General features: G+C 42.1%; 1 protein-coding gene across 2 annotated transcripts in view; it reads left to right on the top strand.

The window, feature by feature from the left end:
• Positions 1 to 22,547, top strand: part of LOC128324251 (uncharacterized) — a 150,915-nt gene that overhangs the window by 67,631 nt on the left and 60,737 nt on the right. The gene's annotated exons all lie outside the window — the stretch shown is intronic.

Below are 22,547 nucleotides of genomic sequence, written 5' to 3'. Positions count from 1 at the left end.
AGATTTTTTTTTAGTTTTTACTGATTTTGTATATTTACATCATAGGAAATCATGGGGATTAAGTTGCCCTGTCCTAACCCTAGCAGTCACTATTTTTCAATTGTTTGGATTCTTTGGTGTATAATAATATTTCCTCATAATGAATCCCTTTGAGAATTAATTTCACACCTTCATTTCTTCTGTTCATTTTGACTGTCATTGAACAGTGCCAACTGTCAACTGCCATTTGTCAACTACACCCCACTCCCACCCGCAAGGCAATGGGGGTACTACTCAGTTTATGTGCTAGGAATTTTTTCAAGTGTTTAGAGTCTTCGGTGTCTAATAACCTTTCCTCGTTATTTATTTATTTATTTATTCGATTTCTATACCGTCCTTCCAAAAATGGCTCAGGGCGTTTACCCAGAGAAATAATAAATAAATTAGATGGATCCCTGTCCCCAAAGGGCTCACAATCTAAAAAGAAACATAAAACAGACACCAGCAACAGTCACTGGAGGTACTGTGCTGGGGGTGGATAGGGCCAGTTACTCCCCCCCGCTAAATAAAGAGAATCACCACGTTAAAAGGTGCCTCTTTGCCAAGTTAGCTGGGGTATTGTAATGAATCCCTATGAGGAGTCATTACACACTAAAAGAGTCTAAACACCAAAAAGATTCCTAAAAATAAACAGTACCTCAGTGTGTGTGTGTGTGTGTGTGTGTGTGTGTGTGTGTGTGTGTGTGTGTAATTGACACATGGCAGTTGACAGTTGGCACTGTCCAATGACAGTCAAAATGAACAAAAGAAATGAAGGTGCCATCTATCACCCAAATTTCAAGGCAGTGGGGCAGTTGGTTGATTTTTAATGATTTTGTTTTTTTGTTTTTACTGATTTTGCATATTTCTGCCATATGAAATAATGGGGATTATATATATGGTATATGAATATTCTTAATAAGATTCCACTTGCAGTATGCAGTAATCAGTTACTCTGCAACAGCCTGTCACACACTGATTTAAAATATGTGTTTATTCATCAGTTAAATATATCAGGAAGACATACCAGAAAAAATATTTTGTCCTACAATATGTTTCCAGGAATTCAAAATTATGCAGGCATGGGCATTCCTGTATAGTTAAGATGTGTTATAAAAATTGTATTCTTCCATTATAAGCTCTGAATATTCTGTGATGAAATCCAAATTGTCCATCCAATCTACCTGAAATTTTGTGCTCAGCAGCTAGATGACATCTGTATGACCAAATTTCTGTATCCATATGTATGACTAAATTTCATACAGATTCACTGAGCAATGACTAAGACACAGCAGTATGGATACTGACCCCTAAGAAGATTATTTCACTTGTTGGTGACCTAGATTTGACCAAGATTTACGAACAACCTCTTTGCAAGCTTCTGTCTAAGCTGCAAAACACATGTTTAATAAGATAACATTTGTGAAGAGGCTTAAACTTCCTTAAAGTGTTATAAAAGTATATACCGTATTTTCTGGTAGAAATGCTGTGGCGCAAACGTTTTTTAAAGATCTTTTTTGGCTCCTGCGGCGTTTACACTGATACAGCATTTATGCGCAAACGGAGGTGAAAAAGACACAATGGAAAAGGATGTGGTGGCCCCCGAGATGGACAATGGGGTGCAATGATGATGCTTCAGCGAGACCAGGCTCAGCGGTCCATTTTAAGGTGGACTCAGCAGTCTGTTTTAAGGCGGTGCCACAGGAAATGGATGACAAGGGGTGGAAGGGGTGGTGGTCAAAGAGTCCACTTTAAGGTGGCTGGGGGCAGGAAGAAGAGGAAGGGGGAAGCAGCAGCAGCAAATGAGCTGGCCTGGCCTTTCCCACTGAGTGGCATGCACAGCAGGGCCCTCCAACTTATGAGAGGCTCCATGCAGCCAAGAGAACTCGAAGCAACAGAGCTGTTCCCCCACCTTTGGCCATATTTAATTGGTTTAGCTGCAGAATTTATGCCGATGCAGAGTTTCTGGTGGTTTGTTTGTTTTTTAATCACCCTTTCCCTTTCAGTGCAGCGTTTATGCCAATGTGGTGTTTCTACCAGAAAATACAGAAGGTAAAATGTTAACACATATAAAAGTGCTGACATAACTTAGTGATGTTCCTTTACAAAACTCACAGAATTAACATATCAATACCTTTAGTTTCAAAGAAGAGTTAAAATGATTGCCATTTTCCCTCATGCTCCAGAATGAGTGGATATGCGAGTTATGACCTTAGTTTCCACACTGTGAGCAGGATACAGTCTAGTGTTGCACTAACATAACTTTGATTTGCTAGCATAAGGATGTACTGAAAAGAAAGCAATGTCTGTATTAGTCAACAACAACAACAACAAATATTTATAAATTGCTAGTTCTTGAGATAGTGGAAGATGTTGCACTATGTCTAGGGCAACATGGGATACTAGCTAATGGTTACACATTTTATCATTAATTTGATAAAATGTGATAAAATTAATTAATTAAATTTGATAAAATATCCTCCTACCACAAGGACAGCTCCTCCTCAGGGAGGAGAGCTGGTCTTGTGATAGTAAGCATGACTTGTCCCCTTTGCTAAGCAGGCTCCTCCCTAGTTGCATATGAATGGGAGACCATGTGTGAGCACTGTAAGATATTCCCCTTAGGAGATGGAGCCAATTTGGGAGGAGCATCTGCATGCTTGCATGCAGGAGTTCTAAGTTCCCTCCCTGACATGTTCAAGATAGGGTTGAGAGAGACTCCTGCCTGCAACCTTGGAGAAGTTGCTGCCAGTCTGTGTAGAGTAGACAATATTGAGCTAGATGGACCAATGGTCTGACTTGGTATACGGAAGCTTCCTATGTCCCTATGTCACCCTTTCTTCTGACCTATGAATGGCTTCAGTTGTGCGGGAAGTAGGCTTGAGCAGTAGAGCAGTTTAGTGACTGTGACTCTTCCCCCCCGCCCCGCCTCTTTGTTTCCTTTCTCTGGCTCTTCTCTCACTAAGTGTGCATTATCTGTCTCAGGGCTTGCTTCCCATCCATATCTTTTCTAGCTCATTATTGGCCTCCTCTCTATCTACCTTGCAATTGCATGAGAGGCTGAGCCTCTTTCTCCTTGGAGCTCACCCTCCCGTGAGACCAAATAAAGAGGCACCTTTTAACGTGGTGATTCTCTTTATTTAGCAGGGGGAGAGTAACTGGCCCTATCCACCCCCAGCACAGTACCTCCAGTGACTGTTGCTGGTGTCTGTCTTATGTTTCTTTTTAGATTGTGAGGCCTTTGGGGACAAGGAGCCATCTTATTTATTTGTTATTTCTCTGTGTAAACTGCCCTGAGCCATTTTTGGAAGGGTGGTATAGAAATCAAATGAATGAAATCAAATGAATGAATGAATGAATTAATTAATGAATAAAGGCTGGTTTCTGTGTAGTCCGCCTCCTTCCCTCATACCACAGACTCACCTAGCCGCCTTAATGATGATTTGGCTGCTGTGTCCCAACGGGGGCCTCTCCAATCACACTTCTCTGTCCATATAGGCAAGGTTTCACCTGGCCATTCACCAGCCATGGAGCATTGTACAAAAAAACATAGAAAGGCATCCAGTAAAGCACCAACAAGAACAGACCATGTTTCAAAATGCTTGTGAATATTTATTTATGGATGTTTTATTAGAAACCCAATTATTATATGAATAATAATTTCATATGCTCCTTGGCTGAGTAGTCTTCTGCATTTGCTAAGGCATCTATTGAGATAAGCACCACTCTTTGGGTTTTAAAAAGGACAAAGAAAATATTTCATGCAGAAACTAACTTTTTAAATGACCTCAAAAAGATCCTCTTTGTTCTGAAAGGAACTAGAACTGTCTGAGAAATGAGTTACCCTAGAATCCCCTGAATATCTCCTGAGTAGGTAAAATATTCTTTGCAGATAAATGTTTAGTTCTAGAATGGTGAATTATTCTCTTGTCAGGATTGTTCCAATGATTGTTCTAATAGAGCTATACAACTCAATTTCTTAAATGTTCCCTCTGGAGCTGGAGCTACAACAGAGTCAGATGGCACATCCACATGATTTCCTCTTAGGGGACTCAATAAGCAGTTGCATTACTTGCAATCCAGTACACAAGCATAGAATATTTCAGCTGCTCAACAATGACTGTGACGTTTACATAGCCTGCTCCCCACTATGTTCACAAGGTTGCCCAGAAGAGAAGGACCCCCTCCTGTTCTAGGTACCCACTGTGCACTTTGTTGTACTTATCAGAGCCTAACAAGAAGCAAAGGCAACAGATGGCAAGAAGCAATGACACACAGGAGATACACACACACACGCGCGCACACACACACACACACACACACATATGCACACACACACACCTTAAATACATGTAAGTGGATAATGCTGAAGAGACTCCTGGAGATCAGATACCTAACCTCTGGGAAGAGAACTCAGCATCCATTGTATTATCCACTCACATGTACTTGAGGGTTACGCTTTGTTTTTATATATCTCCAGAGTGTTTAAACATAATATAATGGAAAAGGAGAAGAAAGTGTAATGTACAAAACCTGCCAGAAAAGTTCAATTTCAAATTCTGTTTTCCTAGCCACAAGTAGTGGATTTTAATAAAAAATTGGTTAGCCACATCTAGATATACTTGGATAAATATAAGCTTCAATAGTTCATTGCTTTCTCAATTCTCAATGCAATGTAGATGTCTCTACATTGTTGTGCATGTGCTCATGATTGCATTGCATTGTTAATTCTTTAGTGGTAAAGCTGCATAAGTCCTTAGTCATTGGGCAAAATACAGGCATGCAGCAATGCTACTCTGCATTGTGAGATTTATCGTATTTAATAAAGCTTAGAAGTCATTGAGTGAGATATGAATATTTGACCTTGGCATGATAGATGATAAGGTTGTTCACATGATCATCGGCGCTGGGCTGGGGAGGGCTGGGAGGAAGGCAGGAGCCTAAAGAGCCCCTGGTGGCGCAGTGGTAAAACTGCCACCCTGTAACCAGAAGGTTACAAGTTCGATCCTGACCAGGGGCTCAAGGTTGACTCAGCCTTCCATCCTTCCAAGGTCGGTAAAATGAGTACCCAGAATGTTGGGGGCAATATGCTAAATCATTGTAAACCGCTTAGAGAGCTCAATCTATAAAGCGGTATATAAATGTAAGTGCTATTGCTATTGCTAAGTGTCTTCCCCCACACAACTGTGGGCTCCTGAGGGGTCTGCTGCCCATGCACACGAATGAGTGGCATGGCAGTGAGCATCAAAGTAATTGAAAGCAGGGTGGGGAAGAGAACCAGGCCTCCTGGAAGCACACAATGCACTGCATGAGCAGCATGGTGCATTGGGGAAGTTCCCACTGCTGGGCTGCTCCTTCCCTCCAGCTCTATGTAAGCAATGGCTGCCAGTAGCCTGAGCACCTGCATGTCCGTGCAGGTCCTCCTACCTCACTTTTAGCCTGGGTACAAAAGCTAGGTTACCTGGGGGAGGAGTACCAGGATGGGGAATGAGCCCGGTGCTTCTCACAACCAGCCCTACTTGGGCTAGCACAGTCCTACCCACCTTGGGCTGGTCATGAGAACAACCTTGATATCTTGGGATTTAACAGTATTTCAGAATTTGGATTACACTGATAGGTAGATATTGTGAGAATACATATTGCATGTCAACTTCAGTGCAACTCCAGTAAATGGAGTTACTTTTTACAGCCAACAGCTGGGTAAGAAGAGCATCCAGGCATGCTCCAAGTCCCGTGTGTGCTCCCAAGAAATGGTTGAGTTAGCAAAAATAGAGGTAGGAGGAGGGAAACTAATTGTATGCTAGCCATGATCTCAGCAGGATGGCATGGGATGAACCTTTCCTCCACTCTTGATACAGGACTGGAGACTGTATAATATGGGTTGGCCACCACCATCCTACCCAGATCATAGCTAGCACACAATCACTTCCTCCTCCTACCATGATTTTTACGAACACGTGACTGTTTTTTGAGAGCATGCATGGGGCTTGGAGACTGGCTGGATGCTCCTCCTACTCTGATTTGGTCCTGAGAACCAGTCTAACATTTCCTATTCAACAGTGGAAGTCAGTAGTGTGGCTTCCAGAATTTTCAAAGTACAATTCAGAAATTTCCAAAGTTCAATTTTCAACCCCAATTTCAGCTGCATGTTTCAGAGAAGACAAGGTTTCTTGTACTGTGTAAATGTTATAGTTCTGTTGGGAAGAATATTTTAAAATTTCAAAACATACAGTTCCATCTATGACTAATGATGCCTCCTTTTTGTTGAAAGTATAGGTCTGTTGCGTATTTTGGTAGTTTTATATGTGCTGGCTTTACCACAGTGTTATACCAGCTGGCATTGAAATGCGCTTAGCTATTTTTCTTTATTCAAATGGATTTGTTCTTTTTCTGTGACCTTTAAGTTAGGCCATCCACAATTTAACCCACCTTTTTCAAACATACCTCCTGCCACATAGAATATTGCTGACTAATGAGAGTAGGTATCTGTATGCAGACTTGCCAAATGTCAGTTTGACCCAAATAGTTTGAGTTTCTGCTGTGTTTTTCAGAAATGCTGTGAGTCAGAGATTCTTTAAATTTACTTTTTTCTCTGTTCCTGTTAACTTGGCAAAGAGGCACCTTTTAAGATGGTGATTCTCTTTATTTAGCAGGGGGAGAGTAACTGGCCCTATCCATCCCCAGCACAGTATCTCCAGTGGCTGTTGCCGGTGTCTATCTTATGTTTCTTTTTAGATTGTGAGCCCTTTGGGGACAGGGATCCATCTTATTTATTTATTATTTCTCTGGGTAAACCTCCCTGAATCGTTTTTGGAAGGGTGGTATAGAAATCGAATAAATAATAAAATAAAATAAAATAAAATAATAATGTAAAACTATACAAAGAATTATAAATAAGGTCTGATCAGTGGGGAAATTATGTACACCCTTTTTCTATTGTGCCATTTCTGGGATTATCAAGAAGTGGAAATGGGCCTCTGGATAGGTTGAAGAAGGGAGTGGAAGCAATAACAAACAATGCCAGCCATGTAAGGGATAGGGATAAGAGCCAGAATATGGAAAACCGGGGAGCAGGATCAATGCCTGCCATACGGTTCCTTGGCTAGGGCCCCAAACATGGAGAAGCATTGATAGCACTGCAGCAGAGAAGCTAAAGACAATTTAAAGTAACCATGGTCAGCAAAAGTAAGGGCAGTACAAATCTTTGAGAAAAAACAGGCTTTATAAAAAGAGCCCCTGGTGGCGCAGTGGTAAAACTGCCGCCCTGTAACCAGAAGGTTACAAGTTCGATCCTGACCAGGGGCTCAAGGTTGACTCATCCTTCCGAGGTCGGTAAAATGAGTACCCAGAATGTTGGGGGCAATATGCTAAATCATGAGCCCCTGGTGGCGCAGTGGTAAAACTGCCGCCCTGTAACCAGAAGGTTACAAGTTCGATCCTGACCAGGGGCTCAAGGTTGACTCAGCCTTCCATCCTTCCGAGGTCGGTAAAATGAGTACCCAGAATGTTGGGGGCAATATGCTAAATCATTGTAAACCGCTTAGAGAGCTCCGGCTATAAAGCGGTATATAAATGTAAGTGCTATTGCTATTGCTAATATGCTAAATCATTGTAAACCGCTTAGAGAGCTCCGGCTATAAAGCAGTATATAAATGTAAGTGCTATTGCTATTGCTATTGCTATTTATAGGAAAATAAGAAGTTATGTAAGAACTAATCTGCCTGTGTTCCCTTCACTATAATCTTAATTGCTATAATCTTATAATCACTATAATCTTAATAGATAATTCCATCTTCACAAGTTAGGCCACTCGTGCCTCAAATGTTCACACATCCACCATCTAGAACATCCATCTTGGGGTGGATGACATCATCACAACCTACGCCCTTGAGCTGCCCCTACTGTATGTGTCTCTATAACTTTAGCAAATTTGGTTCAAATCGGTTAGGCAGTCCGCAATTTGTGCCTCAAATGTCCACGTGTCCACCATCTTGAATCGGGGTGGATTACATCATTAAAAACTATCCCTTTGAGCCATCTGTAAGTGTCCCTACAGCTGTAGCCAATTTTGTTCAAATTGGTTAGGTAGTTCACAAGTTAGTCCATTTGTGCCTCAAAGAGGGGAGATCGATATCCCTGGCCACATTGGTTTTTCATGTGTTCTTTGTTCCTGAACAAATATGTTGATTTGGTGTTGCAGCCAAGAAACGGCAGTGAGATGGATGTGCCTTGGGCCTTCAGAGAAATATTCCAAAAGGTAATGTTTGTTGTTGTTGTTATTTCTTGTTTACACAGTCAGACAGGTGTTATTGACTGGTTTGTTTTATCCAGACATCAAGTCCTTCCCAAGGACCTGGGATGGCTGAATTTTATTATCAATATTGTTGTTGTTATTATTATAGATATCGTCGTAGAATATAGGCTGTTCAAAGTTGCTTTTTGTAACTGGCTGGTGGTGATTTCTGTGGCCCCTATGGTGTTGAGGTGCTCTTTAAAGTGTTTTGGAATTGCACCTAGGGCACCAATTACTCCTGGGATTATTTGGGGCTTCTTCTGCCACAGCCCTTCAATTTCAATTTGTAGAACTTTGTATTTTGCTATTTTTTCTATTTCTTGTTCTTCTATTCTGCTATCACCTGGTATTGCTATGTTGGTTATTTGGACTTGTTTTTCCTTCTTCTCAACTACAGTTATATCTGGTGGATTGTGTGGCAGATGTTTGTCTGCTTGTAGTTGGAAGTCCCATAATATTTTTGCATCTTCATTTTCTACAACTTTTTCGATTTTATGGTCCCACCAATTTATTATTTATTCTTATTCTTATTCTTATTCTTATTCTTATTCTACCATTAGTCATGTGCTTAAAATTTGTACTTTTGTGTGAATCTGAACCTTTCAAGAATTACTTGGATCAATCAAGCATCTCACTCCTCTAATCTGCACAATTTGGCATGGCTTCAAGGAGCAGGATGTAGAAATTAAGATGAGGGCACACAGGCAATGTTTTTTCCTTTTTTGTATGAAATCTAGAATAAAGAGTAATAATCATTGTTGTAATAGTACCGTGGCAGTACTGGAATACTTTAAAATGTTAAGCCCAACCTTTCTGAGCTGATCATCAGGAGTTGAAGGGAACCCTCCGTTTGTGAATAATATGGCCAAATACAGGCTTTCATCTATTCAGTAGAGTTGGGTGTGGTGGGCTTTTTTGTTTGTTTTTACAAGAACACTGGTAACAGCACTTGAAACTACAGGAATTGACCCATATTTGGTTTCCATGATTCTAGTCTTGTCTGTTTAAGATAAGAGAAAGGACCTCCATCTACTTATTCATGCAAAATTATTACTATGTGCCTTGATCCAATAGGACAGAGTAAGCTACACTCTAAAACTGATACTGAATAGTTTTCTCAAATAGTTTATGATAAAGGGATACTGTATTTAAACAACCAACAACTTTTCCCCATCTTGTTTTTCCTTATATGTGCACTCCTTAATTCCCTAGTAAAATCTGTTTATTTTCATGGTAAAACACATTTCGTTCAAATGCTGTACAAGACAAACTTTGTTCTAAAAAACGACTCAGGTTTTCGACCTCCAATTTTGCCTTCTGGCCTTTTGCCACAGCCATAACAAAAGTTAGCATTATTCTTGGTAAGGATGCTAAAATTTCAGCTTCCACTTTATCCATCACATCTTTGGTACATGTTGCCAGAGATATATCTCCAAAAACAGTCAATCTTGCTTCTGGATCAATAAAAGGGCTCCAAGGGAGAACAATAAAACATGTTCATTCCCAAAAAGTAAATGTCTTCTCTTTAATCATTTACAATGACTGTTACATTTCTTAGGCTGTTCACATCTCAGATATTTTGTCAATTGTCTTGTGCTCCTTGTATGTCCGTATTTCATATCTACAATACACATGTTACAGTGAACAATAATTTGAGCATCAGCCTCAAAACAGCTAACATGCTTTAAAACAGGGTTTAAACATTTATTCCAGACTGAATTATATTTTATTTAGAAATGAGTGCTGTCATATTTGACAGTATATAGCCATTAAGCTGCACACATAAATAGCTGTCATTGATCAAAAAATATTATTGTGTCTGACATACACCTAGTTCAAGACTCATTAAATGCACAAGCTGGCTTTTGGTTTTTTGTTTAACTTCCAGGGATTCTGCGTATTTGTTTTGGCTTTCAGAGCAGATGACTGTTTTTAATATATGCATTATAAGGTTCAAGTCTCATAGGCATCATGCTGGATTGCTGTTTTATCTACTTTTCTGGATTCCTAAATCATAGAGTTGAAAGGGCATTATGAACAGCCTAGTCCAGCCCTGCTGTTGCAATCCACGGCCAGCCATATCTCTGCTTTTCACAGAACAACCCACACAACGCATATCACAGTGACACAATCAGACAATAGACTCATTGCATAATGATGCCAGAAAAGCAAATTAAGAGACCCAAGAGGTTGAATCAAGAGAATGAAGCCACATGTCACACAGGGAAGGCAGGCAAAAGCTCCACAGCAGGATCACCAGCCAATCCAGCTTGGGAGAGGGTGGTTATGCCTGACTCCAACAGTAACAATCAAGTCCTGAGAATGAGGAAAAGTGGAAAATTGCAAAATTCATCCAAGTCCTCCCAGAGGATTATATTTGATTGTGGTGCAGGCCTATACCACTCTACATCTAATTTTTAGCACTCTATGGGATTGGGGAAGTAAACCTGGATGGGAGAAGTTAAGGTACTGTGACAATATCACTATCTTAAGCCACTGTGTAAAACTTTGGCTCTCATTCTAGCAACACACACACACACACACACACACACAGCTACTCATAGACATGACTTATTCTAAGGCCTAAATCATAAGCTCTATCACAGAGTGAACATGGATGACGAAAGGTACAAAGTTCCCCTTCCAACTATGTTTGTGATCTTTGCATTATTAGGAAACTGCATTTCTCCAAATGAACAAAATTTTTGTCACAGACAGATGCGACATTGACGTTTGTAATGTTCATGCAGGGTCCTATGGATTTTATTCTTATCCTTTCCATCACTCCTGGTCTTGCTTTTTGGCTTGGACATTTTGAAGTGGATATTAATGGAGTGTGTACATGGACTTTGCCTCCACCTCTGTGCCTCTGGTGGCTGCCATCAGATAAGGGTAGCTATTTCCAAAATGGGTACAGTTATTTTCTTTGCTTTGCTACTCTTTTATTGAAAAACATGTTTCCACAGCTTACTGCCAGAAGCCAATTTTCTCCATCAGTGGCTCTCTCCTTCACATTTGCAGAAGAAATGGCTATCTTGCTAATCAGTGCTGGGCACCAAGACAAAACAAAAAACCAGCCATCAGAAAACAAAGAAAAAACTTCTTAGGGTTGTTTTTATCAGGTAGCAAGTTGACTAATTAGTTAATTAGTTTAGTCAGTTTTACTTCAGCTCCAAATTTTAAGAATGATAAAATGATACTCTCGTTCCTTGGTGACAGACATCAAGCTAGTATGAGGTAATGTTGAGAGTGTTGGACTAGGGTTGGGGAGGCCAAGCTTCAAATCCCCAGTCAGCTATGCAAAGCAGGGGCAGAGCTACCATTGTGCAGCCACATGTGAAGAAAATGGGCTGTCAGGGGCCCTGGGAACCATCACAGACCCTGCCATTTGTTGCCTCTGCCATACAGGCCCCTTACCTGTCCTACCCTGCATTTTGCCACCTGTGCCATAGGCCCCCTCTCCACCCACCACTGGCCTCTGTGGTTCTGCAAAACTCAGCAGCTGCCATGGCTGGTGAAGGGAAACAAGCCAATTGCAGTGCGGTATAATATCGGGATGTGGAGAATATTCCGAGCTCAGAATGTTCTCAGTGGAAATGGACCATTGCGAGTGTTCCATTCCAAAATTCATTCATTCATTCATTCATTCATTCATTCATTCGATTTCTGTACCACCCTTCCAAAAATGGCTCAGGGTGGTTTACACAGAGAATAACAAATAAATAAGATGGATCCCTGTCCCCAAAGGGCTCACAATCTATAAAGAAACATCAGATAGACACCAACAACAGTCACTGGAGGTACTGTGCTGAGGGTGGATAGGGCTAGTTACTCTCCCCCTTCTAAATAAAGAGAATAACCACGTTAAAAGGTGCCTCTTTGCCAAATTAGCAGGGCAAAATGTGAGTGTTCCATTCCAAAATTCAACACCCTTCAAATGAAGGGCTCATTCTGATGGAACAAGCAGTAAAGCTGGTTGTTCCAACAGAAGGAGCCCTTCATTTGAAGGGTGTTCCATTTTGGAACAGAATACTGACAATGGCCCATTTTGAGTGAGAACATTCCAAGCTCGGAATGTTCTAGTATAATGTCATCACCTCCAGGCAGGCATTGGGTGGTTATGTCATTATACTACACCACACCTGCTGCTTCCCTTTGCCAGCCATGATGGCTGTGTTTGTTAGCAGGGCAGAAAAGGCCAGTGGCAGTGGTGAACATGGGATGATGCAGCAGGTAAGCAAGGGGCAGCAGGTAGCCCATAAAAAAGAGTGGACACCAGCTGTCATCATGAAGTTAAATTGGGAAGTGGTGTTACCAGATTTGCCCTGAAGCATGGTAGTTACCACTATCTGTGACTATACATTGGCTTAATGTGGGGTATTTAAATCAATTTAATGCAAATCTGCATGCAGCCAGCTTATACATTAAAGTACCAGGAAAGCTGATCATGGATAGGATACACCTGCATTAGGGTATTCAGAAGGGCACAATAGAGTACAGACATGTTCCTTGAAATTAAGGTTAGGCTTTATGGAAGAGCAAAGAGTTACAGAAAAGGCAATGGTTAGTGCCTCTGCAGATTTGCTGGCAGTGATTTCCCCTTAGGGAGTTAATGTTCTGAGAATGGAATAGAGTTGCCTCCAATATTCATTCACAGGTTAGTGCTGAGGGACAGTTGCAGGCACTAGGAAACTTGAGCGAGAGAGGTCTATAGCTACCTGCCTAGCTGCTTTGCCTTGAAATGATGAGATGGAAGATTCACCTGGTGAGGGGAATCTACAGGAAACAGATGAGTTTTAAATCTTAAAAAAAAAAAAACCCTGAGAGGGAGCGTGGCAAAGTTCTTTTGGGAGGGCATTCCATCACGAGGGACCACAACTGAGAAAGCCCTGTCTTTTGTCCCTGCCAACCGAATCTCAGTCAATGGTGCAGCCATGAGCTGGGCTCAAGATGATGAGCGAAGAGCCCTGTAAGATTCATATGGGCGAATGTGGTCCAAAAGATACCCTGGGCCCCAACTGTGTAAGGGCTTTAAAGGTCAAGATCAGCACTTTGAATTGTGCCCAGAAGCAGACTGGTAACCACCAGTGAAGCTGCCATAGGATAGGTGTAATCCTTGAGAAAAAATTAGCACCCACGAGCATCCTTGCAGCAGCATTTTGGACCAGCTGAAACCTCCAAACCATCTTCAAGGGCAGCCCCACATAGAACACATTGCAGTGATATAATCTGGATGTTACCAGTGACTGAGGTCAGATCTGACTTCTCCAAGTAGGATCGCAGCTGGCGTATCAGCCGTAGCTGGTAAACCTAGGGTTGGGTTAAATTCAAATCCCTATTAAAACTTAAAATCAGAGACTACCTTAGCTCCCCTCCCAATATCATTGCTTTGCAGTAAGTAAAGCCAAGTCTTGTTTTCAAAGGTCACTTTTCCTTTCAAGCGGAGTGACCGCCTCAGAATATTCAAACTCTACGATTCCACATAGGACTCCAGCCCTTGCCTAGCATCAGCTTAATTGCTGCTCCAACTAAAGTCTTCCTTCTGGTCAGCTCCTGTTCCTCACTGGTCAGTTAAATCTTTAACTTCCTGGCTTCTGATCTTTTCTAATCTTCCCTGCCTTTTCTTTAGCTCTTTAGTAACACCAAGTAAATAATTGCTAGGTCTTCCAGCATTGTGAAATGTAGCCTCTGACTGAAAATATTCAGGGCCAAACCAACTCAAATCCACTCCTTAACAACATCTTTAGAGAAGCTCAGTTTTCTTATTCTCCCTCCCAGCTTTATAGATGATTTAGCTTTCTGCAGTCTGCCATTTCTCCTGCTACTTTATTTATTTTATTTATTGAATTTTTATACCACCCCATTTATCAGCTCTGGGTGGTTCATAGAAAACAAAACACAGAGATAATTAATTAAAAACAGAAAAATAAAAATAAAAATAAAAAACTAATATCAATCAGTTTAAAAACAATTTAAACACAGTTTAATAACCCTGGAAGGCAAGACTAAAAAAGTAAGTATTGGGCTGTCTTGAAGGACAAATGTTGATAAGCCTAATATTTTTGAAGGGAGCACATTTCATATCCTAGGAGTAGCTGTAGAGAAGGTCCAATCCCAAGTCACCACCTGACAAAATGGAGGCAGCTGGAGGTGACCTCTACAGGTGACCTTAATGTGCAATGGGGATCATGTAGAAGAATGCACTCTCTAAGGTAATCTGGAACTAAGCTTTTCAGAGTTTTAAAAGTAATAACCAGCATTTTGTATTTTGCCTGGAAACATATTGGCAGCCAGTGCAACTGTTTTAGTACAGGTATAGTATAGTATCTAAGAGTTACCCTGGAGACAGATGTGCTATTCTGAATGGACCTCTGGGCATGTCTGGGTCCCCACTGTCTCTGGGACCCCCACAAATGCAGCACTCTCTGTCTCCCTCTGCTGTGCCATCGCTCACCAGGCTCGAATCACTTTCTGTCCAAGCGCAACTTTCCAAGAAGCAGCTGGTGCATTGCTTCCCCAGCATGCCTCTACGCACCTTTGTGGTTCCCTGCCTTTATGCCACCATGTTTTTTCTCTGCTGCCTACACCTTATGAAGCTGTGGCATTCATTCCTGGTCTGGGGCTAGTTCCTGCCATCACCTTGTTTCTCACTTCCCCAGCCTTGTTGGGGCTAGTGCCCTCTAGCCTCAACACATGGGGAGAAATGCTATCGCTTTGGGAGCGGCAGGCATGGGTGTAAAGGTGAGGGGAAGAAATGTGGTCATAGGAAGCAGCCCCAGTGAGGAATGCTGCCGCATGGACGGGCAATGGGAGAAAGTAAATATTGCAGCAGCAGCTAGAAGACTGCACACTGGTTGGGGAATGGGGATGGGAGGAGATTCGTGAGTTTCCACCACTATATTTCTTCCATCTCACCTGCTGAAGCAGTGTCTTTGCTCCCCATTGGGACTGGTTCCCACCACCATCGCATTTCTCCCCCCACCCCGACAAGAAGCATTTATTCATGCCTGTGTTGTGTTTTTCCCCCACTCCCCCCATCCTCCTTTGCTGGGGCTAGTTCCCATCCTTCTCACTCCTGCTGCCAGACTCCAGATAGAGGGGAAAGTGGCTGGAGTGTCCATTCACAGTTTGGTATCTGCATGTCAGTGGAAGGTTTCTTCTTCTTCTCCTTCTCCCTCTCCTTCTCCTTCTGGTTTCAACCTTTCTCTGAGCATATTCTGATGCAAAATTTAGTGCCTTCAACTAATTTAAGTGGCAGGATTGTCCATGCAAAATGTGGTATCTGCAAGTCAGTGGGAAGTATCCTAGTCAGAATTACTTCTAAAAATAATATTTTAAAAAACCAACCTTCCCCTAAGCACATTCCTGTGTAAAAAGCAGTGCATTCAGCCAATTTAAGTGGCAGGATTGAATCTGTGTTTGTCACTTATGTTTAAATAGTTGGAGAAACATTTATGGTAAACGCCTCTGTTTTCACAATAACTTGGGGATTGCAATATTAATGGTTCCTGTGGCATGATATAATGGTGTCATACAGTGATATAATGGTATGATATGATATATGTTTCAAGGCCACGATGAAGTTCGGGTAACAGCATAACAAGGGCTAGCATGACTACATTACATCATTGATTTGATTTTTATTGTTATCTGCTTATTTAATTATCTGTATTTGCAGGTGCTCTAAAGACTATAGCTGGTGGGAAAGCAGGAAACAAATGTCCCCTGTGACTTTGCTTGGTACATTTTGTTTAATCTGCATCTGCTTTTATAATGTCTTATTGTGCTGTGTACATCCAAGTGGGTCTTCAAAAAAGAAATTAGCCAGGTGTGTGTGTGTGTGTGTGTGTGTGTGTGTGTGTGTGTGTGTAGGGAGAGGACGCTTATCTTGCAAAGGCAGGGCACATTAGCCCATTAGGTCCAGGGTCCAAAATTACCTAGCTGCACCTCTGCCTGGAGAACAATCTGGCTTCCGCATTTTGAACTAACTGATGTTTCTGGACTACGTACAAAGGCAGCCCTATGTAGAGAACATTGCAGTATTCAAGGCTGGAGGTTACCAGCTGGTACACCACTGTTTTAAAGACTTCTTGCTAGTTCTCTTCTTGTTGGCTCTCTTCTCTGTTGTTCTGGCAGTCTTCTTTCTCCTGGATCAGGCAACTATACTTGTCCTGGAACTGGTGACAACAATTGAGTTCTGCTCTGCTCCTGTCTTTAGATTCCTCTTCTATGGAATGTTGGGAAATCTTGAGCAATCATGAGACCTACTCTAGTTCAACCTCATTGGTTGAAACCACACATGTCCTACAGTTCTGAATGGACTATTCTGGGTTTTCTTGAGTCCTATAGTTCAAATCCAAGTGACTGACTTTTCCTATACAGCCATAATGCCAGTCAGCTTCACACAACTCTTTACTTAACAGACTCCCAGAGGCGTAACTAGGGAAAACGGCGCCCGGGGCAAGCACTGAAATGGCACCCCCCCCCACCGCGCCCCCCCGACATACTAGATTATACTTAGGTTTTTCCTCACAAGCGCCCGCCGCCGTTGCCAAGCCAGGCCACTGACTGGCCGCCAGGTGCCAGCAAAGCAATGGGGGGGGGTGCAGGCGGCGCGGAAGGGACCGCTTGTGGGGAAGGGGGCACCGACGTGCTCCCTTGACTGCTGCAGCGCTGCTGCACTGAGCAGGAAACATTTGTATTAACAAAAAATTAAAAATTAAAAAAAAATTGGTCATGGCGGCGCCACCCACGTGACCAGAAAAGATGGCGCCCGGGGCACGTGCCCCCCCCGCCCCCCCTATAGTTACACCTCTGCAGACTCCATTCAGCTCCAGAACAGCCCTGAATACTACATGCAATATATCAACACCACTATATACAACCTTTACAAAGTGAATTCTTTAAGTGATGTGATTCTCACGACCGCAGGAAAGCAGGCTAAGGCAGCCTAGCCTGCTTTCCTGTGGTTGTGTGCTGCAATGGGAGCTGTGCGGCTCCCAGCAGCAAACCTCAGAAAGTACCTCCACCCTTAAACAAGGTTAGCAGAGCAAGTGCTCTGCTAACCACAGCCATCCAATTGTGAGTCGCCACAGCGTGGCTCCACACCATGGTGACTCATGAGTAGACACCCCACCAGGATGCTACAACAAGCCTCCCTGCATGGGGGTCTCCCCAGCACTTGCGCGGGGCATGCTGGGACTTCAGGAGCCCAGGAGGCCCCCAATCCCCACTGCTCCTACCATCTCCATGGTGGAGCCGGTAGTCGTGTGGGTGGCCAATCCAGCTGCCCAGGGCTCAGCGCTGGATCATCCGTGGGGACAGGGAGTCAAGCTCATTCTCCCCACAGAAATCCTGCAGGCTCTACACATGGATCGTGTGTAAAGCCTCATTGAGTTGTATTGAGATGAAATGCATTTAGAAACGGAAATGGCATTGGTCACCCTGTTGGATGACCTGTATCATTACCTTGATGTGGGAAGCGCACCTCTCTGGTTCTTCTTGATCTCGATACCTTGCCTTCAATACCATCGACCATGCTATCCTTCTGGAGCGCTTATGTGGGCTGGGCATTGTGGGCACTGTTCTTCAGTGGTTCCAATCCTATCTCACTGGGCTATTCCAGTCATTGTTGATTGGTGGTGAGTGTTCTGTGCCCTGGCCCCTTGTGGGGTCCCACAGGGCTCGGTCCTTACTCCCATTCTCTTTAATATCTACATGGAGCCACTGGACTTGGTCATCTGCCAGTTTGGGGTAAGTTGTCATCAATATGCTGATGATACTCAGCTTTACAGCTCTACCCCTAGCCAAACAGGTGATGCCATTCATGTGCTGGCTCAGTGCCTAGAGGCTGTCAGGACCTGGATGGGTCAAAACAAGCTCAGGCTCAATCCTACTTGAACAGCAGGTGGAGACTGTGGCCAGGGGTGCCTCTGCTCAACTTCGGCTCTTTCGCCAGTTATGGCCTTTTCTCGACTGGCAGGCCATGACAACAATAACTCATGCCCTTGTTACCTTTTGTTTGGCTTACTGTAATGTGTTCTACCCAGGGTTGCCTTTGAAAATGATTCAGAAGCTTCAACTAGTCCAGAATGCAGCAGTCTGCCTCCTCATGGGTGGCCGTAAATTTGATAGTGTTACACTTCTTTTACAGTTGCTGCACTGGTTGCCTGTTCGCTTCTGGTTCCAATTCAAAGTGTTGGTTCTCACGTATAAAACCCTTATGGGTTTAGCACCTGTGTATCTCCAGGATCACCTCTCTCGGCTAGTTGTATCCCGACCTGTGAGGTCTTCTTAGCTGGCCCTGGTGTAGTGCGTGGTGCCTGGGCCCGTAGGAGGACCTTCTCTATGGCTGCCCCTTTTCTTTGGAACACTCTTCCCCCTTCCCAGATTCATTCAGCCCCCTTCCTGGCTGCTTTTAAGGCCTTTCTCAAGGCCCACCTGTTTTGCCAGGCATTTGCCCTATAATAATCATTATCATTATCATTATCATTATCATTTTAATTAATTATTGATATTGTTGTTCACCACCTAGAGTCTTTGGAGGAGGTGGTATATAAGAAAATTTCAATCAATCAATCGATCAATCAATCAATCAATCAATTTAGCTGAGAAATAAATCCATCTATGGAAAATTCAGCTGGTAAGGAAAGGTAAGATAAATGTAGATAGATGTAACTATGGAAATGCTGCTAGATGCTGCTATTTCTGATGCTTTTTAAAAAATCATGTCACCTAATTTTAGAGAGCTTGTGTGGTGTGGTTGAAGTATCAGAGTAGATGTAGGGAGACCCAAGTTCAAAGCTGCACAGCCATAAAACTCACTGAGTGACAATGGGCCAGTCACTATCTCTCAGCCTAATTACCTCATAGTATTTTTGTGAAGATGACTGGGGCAACCCTGTAACCGCCAACCCACCCCAGTTATTTAGATGAAAGGCAGGAGAGAAATTTAACTACGAATAATTTTAATTCTAGATTGACATCTCTATTATATACATGGTTTACTTATTTGAACATTCAATTAATAGATAGTTTCTCTTTTCAGTATGCATTATTTGTTCTTCAAACAATATATGACTGCCAGAAAGTTGTTTTCTTTATAAATAAAAATTGTGGAAAATGCAGTATAAGGTATCATTATACTGAACATTCATCTCTGTGTTGAGAGAAAGGATATTTCATTCAATCCATACCACTGGAAACATTTGCAACTTAAATATTTTGGCCAATTTGCATCAAAGTTTACATAAACATGATCCCGTTATTTTGATCAACATGAAAAGTTAAATGCAGTAATCATTGCAGAAGCTTGAGTAGCAGTCTAGCAGATGTGTAAATCAAGAGACCAGATTATGAAAGGGATAATCCATACAAAGTGTACATAACTGTTGTGTGATTATGCATCATGAAACTAATTCCTTCCTTGGTTACACCAGTTCTGACTGGAGTTACTCTCAACTTGCCCCAGCAGTTGGACCTTAGGATTTTTGGCATGTAGTTATACTCATTATGAAGATGACATTGGCTTGAGTCACAGTGTCAAATTCTTTACTAAATCTTTGTGAAGTTTGACCTAAATTCCACAAGAAGCCCTCTAATTCAACACATTATACTGTAGAAGCGATGGTAGTATCAGTTCTATCAAAACTGGAAATCACTTTATTGAATTATGTATGAAAATGCAATCAATGCTGTATTTAACTACTTATAGTTTATTGTGTCCATAATTTTTTAATTTAACGATTGCGGCTGTAGAATACCAAACAGAAAATCACAGTTGGCTGGTGGAAAAATGAAGGCATTTACAGCTGAATATTTACCCCCTAGTTTTTTAGCAGCTGAGAAGAAAGAGTAATGTTGTACTCCTGCCACTTAAATGAATAAGTATTAAAAGGCATTAAAACAGAACAAGCAACAATTTGAATCTGGAAGACCAGCCCTCTACATACCAAGCCACAATGGCCTATTATTGTTGATGGCAGGACAGCCCCTGCAATTAGGCAGGGTGAGGCAACTCACCTTGGAATACCTGGTTTTAAGATGCCAATTGTGAGCAAATTGTTAGCTATCTTCTTCACATGGCTATGTATGTCTGCTTAGGCCCACTGGCTGACATCCTGACTAACAAAGAGCATGTGACTAACAAAGGTGGCACTCACAGCGGTGCACATGCACAGCCTAACCTGGACTGGGTGTGAGAACAGCCTTTATGTGTACTATCACAGGCAGCCAATGGGTAATGATAAAATGCAGAGAGAGCAAAGACTAAAAAGCAATTTCAAAAGAATTAACTGCCCCTGCTAAAGGGAAGCATTGCTCCCTGCCCCATCTCACAAGTACTCTCTGAAGAATGTGCTGATTCAACAAGGAATAATTGGGGGTGGGTTAGTTGTTTCAAAACTGGATTTCAAATGAACTGCTCCTGTTTATGCAAAGGTGCAGCTAGGTAATTTTGGACCCTGGACCTAATGAGCTTACAGGGCCCTCACCTGCAAAATAAGCATCCTCTCCATAGATATACATCTCACCACAAACCCACAGGTCTGGGCCAGAGTGCATTTGTCGGGGGTGGGGGAGAATACAAACCCCCTAAAGGATCCATACTGTACATCTTCTGGATCATTCACCACAAACCTACAGATCTGAGCCAGAGTGCATTTTCCAAAACAAAACAAACAGATAAAACTACTATGCAAGCTCCAAAGGATTCACACATAGCTAGGACACAACATGAGTCTCTTGCTCCACAGTTCAAACACAAAACTAACTTTTGTGCATTCAAGAATACAGTGCATTCGTAAGCGGGAGGGGGGGGGAGGATTAAAACCACAACACATGCCCCTTGCTTCACTGTTCTCATGCAGACCTTTTGGATCACAAACCAACTTGAACGTAGTGCATTTGTTTGTTTTGTTTTTTTAAACCACACTTTGTTTATTCAGATGTAACAGTTCCACTTTCAGTAGATGTGAAGTACCCCATGGACAAAGATAATTCTTTCTGGCAGCTTTACTGCAGTAGCAGAAAATTCATTAAAAATCACAAGTCTGAACAATTTCCTTGAAATAAAAATACACAGATTCCTGCCATTTTGGACTACATGTGTGCCCAATTTCAGAACATGAAGCCCAGCTATTCTGGAAATGTAAAGAGCTGGGCAAAGGAGGACATGTTGCACTTTAAAAAAAATCAAGGCCAAGGGCAGATTCATTCACATGGGGGTGGAATTGTGGTCTGGGGGGGCGGGGCTTTAGTTCCAGAAGTTTTTGTAGGGTTTTTTTGCTATGAAATAAGCCACTTATAGGACTTTGACTTTTTTGAAGTTTTTTAAAATTCAAAAAATCATTAAATATCCATGAATTGAATGATCCATATCAAAATCAAAATACAGTGTTCTTATAACATTTTCTGCCTCTGAGTCCAATCTCAGAACTCTAGGCCAAACCATTCCAGAAATACAGAAGGGGAGAAAAGAGAGGTGATGTTTACCCTTCTTAATGAAGGCAATCGGCAGATTCCTCCACATGGAGTTGGAATGATGTTCCAAGTGGGGGCTTCAGTTCCAGATGTTTTTGTAATTTTCTGCCATGAAACAAGCCACTTATACGACTAGGTTTTTGAAGTTTTTGTTTTAATCTTTTATAAATACTTAAAAATCAGTGTATTGACTGATATGCTTCTAAATCAACACACAGTCCTGATAACCTGCCCTATATCTATACAAAATTTCAGAACTCTAGGCTAAGCTATTCCAGAAATATAAAAGGGGACCTATTTTTCCTTGGAGAAAATAATGGGGCCCTCTAGGAGAGTGGGTACATGGATCTGGGCCCCCAGGTCTGTGCCTAACAGTGCCCCTGAGTTTAAGTAAAGGGAAGTTCACCTTAGAACAAATGCAAGCTCCCACACTCAAAAGTTTGAAGAAGATAAGGTGGGCTCAGGTGTGAAGAAAATACTATTAAATGTGCTGGTTCTAAATGCAAAAGAAACTCAGAAAAACAGTACTGAAATTAAAATCCTAGATAGTGATTTTTGTGCAAAACACACATCTGCAACTGTTCTTCCTCCCCTCACTCTTCATAGAGCAAAAAGGCAGAATGAAATGACCACATGTCATCTATCTAAATCAACACACAGCACATCCTTCTCCTTACTATTCTGTGATTGGGGGATTCTGTGTGCAAAGAAGCCCTATAATATTCTTAGACACTTTGACTTAGATGTGTCCAAATTT

This window comes from Hemicordylus capensis, chromosome 4 (genome assembly GCF_027244095.1).
Source record: "Hemicordylus capensis ecotype Gifberg chromosome 4, rHemCap1.1.pri, whole genome shotgun sequence".
Lineage (NCBI taxonomy): Eukaryota > Metazoa > Chordata > Lepidosauria > Squamata > Cordylidae > Hemicordylus > Hemicordylus capensis.
The sequence above is the reverse complement of the archived record's forward strand: the minus strand, read 5'-3'. Positions and strand labels throughout refer to the sequence as shown.